This window comes from Eschrichtius robustus, chromosome 21 (assembly GCF_028021215.1).
Source record: "Eschrichtius robustus isolate mEscRob2 chromosome 21, mEscRob2.pri, whole genome shotgun sequence".
Taxonomy (NCBI): Eukaryota; Metazoa; Chordata; class Mammalia; order Artiodactyla; family Eschrichtiidae; genus Eschrichtius; species Eschrichtius robustus.
Window position 1 is genome coordinate 28,165,686 of NC_090844.1, and position 10,335 is coordinate 28,176,020.

General features: G+C 42.4%; 1 pseudogene; it reads left to right on the plus strand.

Moving 5' to 3' along the window:
- The first annotated feature begins 6,644 nt into the window (after nt 1-6,644).
- On the plus strand, nt 6,645-7,349 carry LOC137755872 (transcription factor BTF3 pseudogene; annotated as a pseudogene).
- The last annotated feature ends 2,986 nt before the right edge of the window (nt 7,350-10,335 follow it).

The window sequence follows — 10,335 nt, forward strand, 5'->3', positions numbered from 1 at the left end:
GTTAGATATTGTCATAATTATCGTTTAATATGCTTTCTGCCAACTTCAAATGGTAGGAAAAAGCCCTGACTCAGATGCTCTAAATTATAAGAATATTTATTATTCGATGCAACTTAAGTGATTAATTCAACCATTCATTGAGGATGTCAGAAAACCAGGTACTTTGGAACATTATAATCCTCAGCGAGTTAGCTGAATGTATACTCAGGCTGACTCCACTCATGGTAACAAGATAGCTGTAGCCGTTCCAGCCATCACATCCAGACACAACATTGTCTAGTAGAAGAAAGGTCCTTTCTACGTGAGTGTATCTTTTTAAGCCTCAAAGTCCCCTAGCATACTGTCATTCACATCTTAAGGGTCGAAATTGTTTCCCATGCCTATTACTGGTAAGGCAAATGGAATTGGAATTATCCAGATTGGCATAAAACATTGCAGAGCCTTGCAAAGGAGAGTAATAGATGGGGTTCCTCTTCAAAAAGAGGAAGAAGCTCGTAAGCAGTGGCATCCACTAGAGATGTAGGTAGAACTATTCAGCATCGGAGACAAAGAGTCTGAAGTTTGAAGATTTAAATAGTTTGCCTAAGGGACTTTCTTGGCAGTCCAGTGGTTAAGAAGATTTAAATAGTTTGCCTAAGGGACTTCCTTGGCAGTCCAGTGGTTAAGACTCCAAGCTTCCACTTCAGGGGGCACGGGTTCATCCTGGTGGAGGAACTAATATCCCGCATGCCTCGCAGCTAAAAAAAAAAAACCTTGCCTAAGGCCACACGGTTAGAAAATGATGGGCCAGTTGTTGATTCTAGAGCTCACAAAGTAAAGATTATAACTTACAACCTAATTCAGAGACCTGTTTGCTTTGGGTAGGACTCGCATCTGTTGAGGAGTCTGAGCGTGCCAGTGAAGTCGTTGCAGGGGATGTTATCAGGGGGATTCGGAACAGGGCAGCTGTGGTCCAGCACAGGCTAATGACTCTGTAGGCATTCAAGGACTGTGGGATGGAAGGGACCTGTGGATCCCGAGTGGGACAGGCATGATTTTGTAGATCAGCACTGTTGGAAGAGGGCTGTCAACCTCCAGAAGTAGAAGAGGGGCCATATTGCTTTAACTGATTAATTTAATATTGTCCTGAGTTTTCAGAATCATGTTGGTCAGGTTAATCCATCCCTTTTGAAGGTGTTTTTGTAGGGCTGAGCCTTTCGGGCACCTCTCCATCAGGACCTCCCTTCCCATCAGCCCCTGTTGACAGACCCGCAGTGTGGGTGAAATGCCGCGGTTATCGGTGCCGTTAGACGCAGTCCGTCCTTGTCTGTGTGATTAAGAATGGCTTTGTGAACAGGGTTCTGGAGGACGGTGACAACACAGTCTGGCAGATGGAGAAATTGTCATGGGTCTCAGTTATTGATAAAACACAAATCGAGAAGAAAACTACATAGGAACCTTTCTTTTGGAACTGAGTAGGTTGCTAGGGCTCTGGTTTGATGGAAAAATGCTGAAGTTGAAGTTAGAAGCCCTTGTTCTTGGCACTCACTGGTCCTGAGATGGCAAATTGGGCACTAAAATTTTCTTAGTAAAATGAACTTGATAATGACATCTCCCAGGGCTGTTATAAGAAACCAGTGGGTTAACACAGGTGGGAATGCTTTAGAAACTTGAAACTTCCTCTGGAAACTTCTTGACACCCTGATGCTGTTTTCTCACTGTGTGAACTCCAGTGCATTTGTAAGGCAGTGACCTTGGAGGGTCTTTAGTTTGTTCTGTTTAAAGTTAATGGTTATTTTCAGATGTAGCTGGGAAGAGAAGTTGAAACTCTGACCTAGGTCTAGATCGTTTCAGTTTTTTAAATTATCTTCATCTGCTTAGGGCCTGACATTCTGACTTGATCAGGGAGCACCAGGAGTTTTCTAATGAGAAAGATTGTCACTCACTGGACTCTGAAAAGAAATACAAAGACAGGGAGAGTTTCTACCGAGCCACTGCCTTTGAGTCTTCTCTTGTAATCACTAAACAGGCAAGTCAAGAGTGAGCCCTCCAAAAAGACAAATGGCACACTTCCCGCTGGGAAGTAGAAACTGGTTCTATGTCTTTTCCAACTTCCTCTCAAAAGGAGGATTTCAGAGCAGGAAACGGCAGAAAACAAATTCTGATAGATTGCCAGGTGGCACCGTGGCAGGGGCTGTGCCTCTCAGAATGGCAGCCAAGCACTAAGCCCCTTAATTACACACACTGGTGATGAGCTTAGGCTGAGCAGAGAGGGAGAGCGTTGGAAAAGAAAGATGTAGGGCTTTGTCTGTAGTCTAGAAGTGAATCGGACTGGTCAAGGAAAATATATTTCTTATTGCGTCAAAGTAGTAGGAATAAGGGCAGGTGGCCTTCATGGGAAACAGGGTGATGCACCCAGGGCCAAGAAGTGGGAAGGGAGGTCCAGGAAAGGGTACAGATGAGTAGGGCCCTGCTGTTAGAAAAGGGAACACAGTGCCAAATATAGAGCCTGTGTAAAGATCTGTAGCTTGGCTAGCTTGCCAGGGGAATTAAGAATTTTTTATTTAACTTATTTTTATTTTTTTTATTTTATAAGAGTACGGTTGATTTACAATGTTGTGTTAGTTTCAGGTGTACAGCAAAGTGATTCAGTTATACATATATTCATTGTTTTTGAGAGTCTTTTCTCATATAGGCTATCGCAACAGAGTATTCAGTCAGTAGAGTTCCCTGTGCTATATAGCAGGTCCACGTTGGTTATCTATCTTATATATAGTAGTGTGTATAAGTTAATCCCAAGCTCCTGATGTAACCCCCGCCCCATGTTTCCCCTTTGGCAACCACAAGTTTGTAAGTCTATTTCTGATTTGTAAATAAGTTCATTTGTGTCATTTTTAAAAATTAGATTCCATGTATGAGTGATATCATATGATATTTGTCTTTCTCTATCTGACTGACTTCACTTAGTATGAAAATCTCTAGGTCCATCCATGTTGCTGCAAATGGCATTATTTCGTTCTTTTTTATGGCTGAGTAATATTCCGTTGTATATAATTGAGGCAAATGTGGCTCTTGGAGACCCTGGGACATAGCACATGCTGAATTTCTTCCCTTGTATTCTTCCCCCGCTCTGGATACTTTCTCATCAGCTCCTAAGTTGAAATAGGCATCATTGGTTGGGTGCTTGCATGTGTGCACACCTGTGACCACTTAGCAGCTCCTGGCTCTGACTCCTTTAGGGAAAATACAGCCTCATTGTTGAGGCTGTGACAAATAGCCTCTTACAACCTCTGCCCCATGTGGTTGCCCGGAGCCCAAGAAACACCACCATAGCTTCACCAGTGAACTCAAACACAGACAGTTTGCCCAGCATCTTGGCTTGGCAAGACAAGTCAGTTTTGCAGTCTACTTATTGGAACCCAGTTCCTTGTTTTTTTCAGGAGGTGATTTTTGCACTGTTTTTGGGTCTGTGTGGTTCACAGAGGTCCTGCAAAACTTCCTCCTGATCACCTGGCCTGCTCTTGCCACTCTCAAGGACTTAATGGGAATATTGATGTATACCAAAGATGATACACATACATCAATGTCTGGTATTTATGTAATGTCACACTTAAATTATTAATTCATTCTTGACAGGGACAAATGTACAGTAAAATTTACCAATTGGGACTAATTGACAGAAAGGCCAATTATATAGTGAAGTCTCTATTCACTGGAATCCAACTAGCAAGACCCCAATTCATCAATTGTTGAGTCTTCATGTGTAAGAGACTTCACAGCTCTTAGGAAAATCAAGCTTTCAGGGACTTTTCCTCTCAGAAGTGATTTCTAGATTATTCCTTAGGGTCAGTATATGAGCAGCGCCTCTTTCACTGAACTCTGGTCTTTCTCGGTAACCAGGCTTCATGAGGTGCCAAGAAAATAGATGAGTCTTGTATAATTCTAATTGACATGATTTCCGGCTAATTCTCATTGTCCCAGTGTGCAGAATGATGATCATAACAATAGCAAAAACAGCACTGATTTCAATATCCTGAACACAATAATAAGCATTTTATATGGTTTAAATTCTAATTTTTGCAACCACCGTAGGGAGGAAGTTCTTATTTTGCATATAGGAAAATGGAGGTTTAGGTGTTAAATAAATTACTGAAGATCTCACAGTGATATGGGGTTATCTGAATCCAGGCTCTCTGACTCCAGAGCTGATTAAGCTTAACCACTGCCAGAATCTTCTGGGCCTCTGACTCTTAGAAAGAAAAGGACACTGAGAGGCAATGATTGCCTCCTCATCTGATGTGCTTTGGCAGAAGATGGACAATATGTTGATAGAAGTTCAAGCATCTGAAGGGTGTTGAGATAAGGTTATATTTAAATTTTATTCCAACTCTGAGATGCTATAATTCTAACTGGAAAACACACCCAACCAGAACACCTCAACCCCATACAATCTCAACTATTATCTATGTACTACGGTAAGGCAAGTTACAAGCGTAAAGCATAAATTAAAAAGACGTCTGGGGCTACCCTGGTGGTGCAGTGGTTGAGAATCTGCCTACTAATGCAGGGGACACGGGTTCGATCCCTGGTCTGGTAAGATCCCACATGCCACGGAGCAACTGGGCCCGTGAGCCACAACTACTGAGCCTGCGCGTCTGGAGCCTCTGCTCCGCAACAAGAGAGGCCGCGACAGTGAGAGGCCCGCGCACCGCGATGAAGAGTGGCCCCCGCTTGCCGCAACTAGAGAAAGTCCTAGCACAGAAACGAAGACCCAACAGAGCAATCAATCAATCAATCAATCAATTAAAAAAAAAAAAGACGTCTGATAACTTTCTCAATTCATAGTCATGCAAATAGAGTTGAATCTCTGAGTAGATTACTAAGTGGATTTACTTAGCCCTCATGTAGAATGGAGGCTTCTGAAGTCCTTGAAAGATAGGAGTTTTTAAACTAGTTTCAACAGTTTCTTCCTCCAGTCTTATTTACATTTTTAAAATTTACTTGCCAAACTCTCCTGTTATAGAAAATTTCGAGGTGTATCTGTATAAAGTATCATTTCTAATTAGGGTATAAATTAGGGATACTCTACTACAGAATGTGTATGTCTACTAAGTTATCGAATGTGAGAGCAGATTGCAGATGTGTTTGCACTGTATCTCAGTTCACCATGTATTCTGAGGACTCGTTACTCAAAGACACACAGAGAAAATGAATAAGGGAAGGAAGTCTGTCTCTCCACATATTAAAATATTAAAAGAGTAATCAGGCCTGAGGTCACTTCATTAGTTACCTGGCTGCATTAACCTTGGTTCTTAGAAAGTTTTACCATTATCTATTTTTAAAAAAACTAATTGAATTTACTAAGAACTTAAATTGCAAGGGAAGAAATGTAATTTATGTGGTAGGTTTCTTATAATCTGACCAAGAGCAATTTCTTGAACTTTGGAGGGTATTACAATCTTTTTTTAAAATTTAATTTAATTTATTTTTTATACAGCAGGTTCTTACTAGTTATCTATTTTATACATATTAGTGTATACATGTCAATCCCAATCTCCCACTTCATCCCACCACCAACTCCCCCTGCCACTTTCCCCCCTTGGTGTCCATACGTTTGTTCTCTACATCTGTGTCTCTATTTCTGCCTTGCAAACCGGTACATCTGTACCATTTTTCTAGATGCCACATATATACATTAATATACGATATTTGTTTTTCTCTTTCTGACTTGCTTCACTCTGTATGACAGTCTCTAGGTCCATCCACGTCTCTACAAATGACCCAATTTTGTTCCTTTTTATGGCTGAGTAATATTCCATTGTATATATGTACCACATCTTCTTTATCCATTTGTCGATGGGCATTTAGGTATTACAATCTTGAGAAACACTGGCAAAAATTATTTTAGTTTCTTTCTTACAGTGACCCATTTAAGGTGAGGACTGTCGACCTTTTTCTACCCTTTGTCTTCTTCCACTTGACAAACCTAGATGATTAAGAACTACTGATTTTTTCTTAGTACCTGCTTTTCCCCATATTTCCCCTTATCATTCAGGATAGAATAGCTTTCTGGAGCTGTTTGGAAATCATCCTTAGCATCCTTAGCAGATCCTTATATCAGCTTTCATGACTCAATAAGAAGAACGTATAAGGTTTTCAGCCTTACTGAGCCACAGTCTCGTCCAGGTACTTGGGATTTGCCAGTGACCTAGAGACAGGTCCCTGCCTTTGTGTACCTGACATCCTAGTAGAGATGCAGGGAATAGACTATGCTTTATAAATAAGAAAAGTGATCTAGAAACTTAGAAGGTGAAAATACTATGGAAAAAAAAAAAAAAGTCAGGGCATGAGGGAGTGAAGAGGGGCATGGGTTTCAGGATTAAACAGGGCCGTCAGGGGTGGCCTCAGAGAAAAGGTAACATCTGAGCCGATGTAAAGACAGTGAGCCCTAGCTGCCATCTTGCGTCCCCGCGTGTGTGCCCCTTATCTCAGCTGGTCTGCCCGAGACCCCCTGAGCGCCAACCCTAGTCCCCCGCGTGTCCCCATTTCCGCTCCAACAAGGTACAAAAAGGCTCTGGACACCGGCATGGGAGGAGGATGGGAACGGGGGCGGGAAGTGCCCGGAAGGAGCGAGACAGGGAGGGACAGGGCAGGAGAGGAAGGCGATGCTACGGACAGGCGCACCCACTCAGGCTGACCCTCGGGGTCGAGGTGGGGCCAGCGGTGGCCGCCCTGGGGGCCAGGCGATGCCGTCTCTTGTCTCTTCCTCCACCTCGCGGCGGAACCCGAGGACAGCAGCCTCGGAGGAAAGAAGCGATCATGCACCAGGAGAAACTCGCCAAACTGCAGGCACAAGTGCGCGTGGGTGGGAAAGGAACTGCTCGCGGAAAGAAGAAGGTGGTTCATGGAACAGCCACAGAAGAGGACAGAAAACTTCAGTTCCCTTGAAAGAAGTTACGGGCAAACGATATCTCTGGTATTGAAGGGGTGCATATGTTCACAAACCAAGGAACTGTGATCCACTTTCACAACCCTGAAGTTCAGGCATCTCTGGCAGCGGACACTTTCACCCTCACAGGCCATGCTGAGACAAAGCAGCTGACAGAAATGCTACCCAGCATCTTAAACCAGCTTGGCGCAGACAGTCTGACCAGTTTAAGGAAGTACTGGCTGAAGCTCTGCCCAAACAGTCTGTGGATGGAAAGGCACCACTTGCTACTGGAGAGTTGGAGGTTGATGAAGTTCTAGATCCTGTGGAGAATTTTGATGAGGCTTCCAAGGATGAAGGAAACGGAATTGAGTCAGCTTCTGACGAGGATAAAGCTCGAAGTTCCTGGGAGCTGCTATTTTATATTGTGACTGCTTTTTAAAATTTTGTTTACGGATCTGATAAAATCTACATCTCTAATATTTTTAAGCCCAAACCCCTGGACACTGCAGCTCTTTTCAGTTTTTACTTATATACGATTCATTCTTTGCCACTAACTATGGTGAAGAACCCTGGGAATAAAGTTTGAAACAAAGGTTAATAAAGTTTCTTTGCCTAGTTAAAAAAAAAAAAAAAAAAAGGGAAAGTGAGATCATGACTCCTCTGTCTGGAAATGCCAAAGGTTCGTCATCTCGCTCAGACTCAAACTCAAAAGTCCAGGGGCCTAAAAGGGCCTGCATGTGTGCTGTCCCCATTCCTGCCTTATTCTCATCTCCTCCTCCTCTCTACCCTTTGCCACCTCCCCACTCTCCCCCATACACACCTCTCTCCACATTTGCTTCCTATGGTTTCTCTAGTATTAAAGACACACTCTCGCCTCAGGACCTTTGCATTTACTATTCCCTGTGCTTGAAATGTTCTTTCCTAAATATGCATTGCCTTCTTACCTCCTTTGCCATCCTAAGCCCTTCTAGCCACACTGTCATCAATTGTAATTCCCTCTTTACCCAACAATCTCTTCCCTGCTCTATTTTTTCTACAGAACTTTGTCATCATCTAACATGCTATATATTTTTATATGTGTTGAAAATGTGTATATTGTCTGTCTCTCCCTGCCCTAAAAACGTCAACTACTTGAAGGGGAGGGATTTTGTCTCCTGATACTCATTCAGTATTTCACTCGTAGCATGGTGCATGAAGCAGAGAAGGCATCAAAGAAATTGTCCTTGAGCCACTGAATGGTGTTGTGTATAATGGTTACTTACCTGTTAAATAGGTTCTTTTAAAACCTCTGAAAAGAGTTTGCTTTTTAAAACTAAATAATGCGTGCAACTGGTCATTTTGTTTACATCATTCACTTAACATTTTCAGGCATTGCAAAAATACACTTCACCGACGGATTGCGTAAAATTCCATTTGAGGAAATTGGAGTCAATTGCTTATGATTACAAACAAGCCACAGAAATAAGAAATCCATTGGTGAAAAGGGTATGGAGGTAGGAAGAGCCTCCAAATTAAAGAAAGTAGATTGAATTAATTTGTTCAGTATTAGTTTGTTCAGTATGGTGTTTCAATAGAACCCTCATTCCCCACCTATCCTTCAACTGGATCCATCATGCATCTCAGCAGCCAGGTGACCTAAGAAGCGTAAGCCCCACACAGGAAAGAATGGTTAAACAGTTCATGTGCAAAACTGAGGACCTGGAGTGCTGGTGTGCAATCCTCTCTCCATCATTAACATGCTGCAGACCCTTTTAGCTTCCCCTGCCATCACCTACCCACCTGCCAAGCTCTTACACAGTTAGGGAGTGAGCAAACGAGGGCTTTCGAGAGAAGCCTTGAAGAGACATTATCAGAACACCAGAGTGATCCAGCTCTGCATCACAGAGCAGATGGAACTTGTTGCAACCACCCAAGAAGAGTCAAACCCGACATCCATTTCCGGCCTGGCTTGTGCATAGCATCCTAATCTGAGCAGATAAGCCCCCGTCTCTGGGAACGAGGTAGTGGTAGAAAATGGTCTTTTGGTCCTTGCATCCCGACCTGGGAGATGCTACTAACCGAGTACAGCTTTCAACGTGCCTTTACTTTCTTTGAATGTAGCATTTCTTTGGCTTTAAAAGTCAAAGTATTTTCTTCTTCTTTAGTGGCCATTCAAACACAAGGCGAAATCAACATTTTAACATTCAGATAAGCAAGGAGTTCGTTTACAGTTCGAGATTTGGAGGACACTGCTTTTGTGTGAGAATATTTGAAATTTCCACAAGTTATTGCACATTCATTCCTGGAGTTTTCATTGCAGAAAATTGCCAGAAGGAATGGATTTTGTCTTCTTCAGCTGGCAGGACAATTTTCCACCCGTTGCCCAAATATTTGATGAGAAGGGTTATGTTGCCGGCTCTGAAAGTTTATACTGTGGATCCTTCGGAAGTGAGAAGGTCTGATGAAACTACTACCCTGATATGAGAGTCCAGCTTGCTAAAGCGTCTGTGAAGTTGTGGATGGATTTCTGATGGTTAGGGCGATTTCTGAAAGACTAGCTTCAATGATGCACACACACACACACTCGCTGCATGGCAAATGATGTTTTCCATTTTTTTTTTTTTTTTGCTGTAACGATATTCTTGTATTCAGCAAAACTCCTGTGTGGCCTTTCCAAAGATATGAATTAATTGCCTGAAATTATTGTTGTTTATCTTCCTGGTAAATGGAACCAAAAAGAAGCACTGGTCCATGGGTGTAGATGAAATTGTCACTTGATTTCAGGTTCGAGTAATGTATTGTCTCCGTTGAGTTTTACACTCCCGTGTTGTTGGTTAGGTATGTTCAGCAGAGTCAGTACAATCAGCAGAAACAGATTTCAAAATTCCGTGCGTAATGGCAGCAACCTTTTAAGCTGTCAGAGTAAATATAAACCTGTTCTTCCCTTGTTTCTTCAAACACTTTATGGACTTCGTAAGTAATAATATTGCTGCTGTCAGAAGAATTTTTCTGGAGCATAGATTTTACTGTGCCATGTCAGGACTGCACAGTTGCCACAGAGGGAAGGCTAAAATTCTTGGGCTGGCATTCCTGTCCCTGGCTAATGAGGCTCTGACTTAGCTATTTTAACTTATTTTTCATTCTCCCATGTACCTTACAAGTGAGTGAAACTGAACTACTATTTCCTACGCATTCTTTGTAGATTTCCTAATCCCCATAGTTGTTTTTTTTTTTTAAAGACTGAAGATGTTTGTTTTTTTTTTTAAGTTGGCAAGGTTTTTTTTGTATTTTATTTATTTATTTATTTATTTATTTATTTATGGCTGCATTGGGTCTTTGTTGCTGCGCACAGGCTTTCTCTAGTTGCGGTGAGCGGGGGCTACTCTTCATTGCGATGCGAGGGCTTCTCATTGCGATGGCTTCTCTTGTTGCAGAGCATGGGCTCT